A 1,008-nucleotide genomic window follows, 5' to 3' on the forward strand; every position below is an offset into this window, starting at 1 on the left:
GTTATTCCAGCTTGCAGGACTGGCCTAGGGTAATTTTTAGGGGGGTTTTAATTATATTTTAAATTCGACAAATATTTAATATTCTTTTTAATTAATTTTAAATTTGTATTGTTTTGTATGTATTTTAAATAGATTGTCAGCCGCCCTGAGTCCTACGGGAGAAGGGCGGGATATAAATTCAAATATAAATAAATATAAAAAATAAATAAATATTTCTGATAAAATGTGCAGCTGAAAAAGAAGTGTGGGGCAATGTCGGCAATAGCACTGCAGCTTCTCAGGGAGGAAACAGCATATTTAATAGAGGGGCCCAAAACAAGAAACTACCCAGTCCTGAACTGGATGGGAGGGAGGAAAATGTTCAGGGTAGAAACACACCCTAGAATCTTCCAGGATATATCTGTTAGATTGGAAGGTTATATATTTCATTTGGTGAGCTTGTGTTTATTAGGTGTAAGCAAGTAAAAAAGTTGGCTTTATTGGATCTCTCTGTGTCATCTTGGAACCTAGATGGAACAATGATGACCTTACATAAAGATATAGATCTTAAAAAAGCTGGGAGGGAATTCTACAAAACCTTACAAGGGAACAACCAATCGTTGACATCTCCTTCTTGACTGTTACTGACTAATCATCCCCTTAGAAAGGGAAAGAACCACTGAAGCCTGAATCTGAGGCCTTTTATATATCCAGAAGGATACAATGGTTGATGTACTAAAAGCTACTGAGATGTCTAATAGGATGTGGAGGCTACATTGACCCCCCCCAATCAGGTCCTGACAAATGTGAACGTTAACTGGAATGGATTCAGATAATCCATTTCATCTACATTCTAGAACACTCTGAAGTTGAAGTCTCATCATCTCATTAATCTTGGTTGGAGATTAAGTGACAGTTATTTAAACTGACTCATCCAAAGAAGGGATTTTCATAAGTGGGTGTATCACTACTTTTTTTAGATTCACTGACATCATCCCTCCTTCAGCAATGATTTCTTCCCTGATCTAA

The sequence above is a fragment of the Protobothrops mucrosquamatus genome, unplaced genomic scaffold, assembly GCF_001527695.2.
Source record: "Protobothrops mucrosquamatus isolate PMUCROS unplaced genomic scaffold, P.Mucros_1.0 scaffold1211, whole genome shotgun sequence".
NCBI classification, from domain to species: domain Eukaryota; kingdom Metazoa; phylum Chordata; class Lepidosauria; order Squamata; family Viperidae; genus Protobothrops; species Protobothrops mucrosquamatus.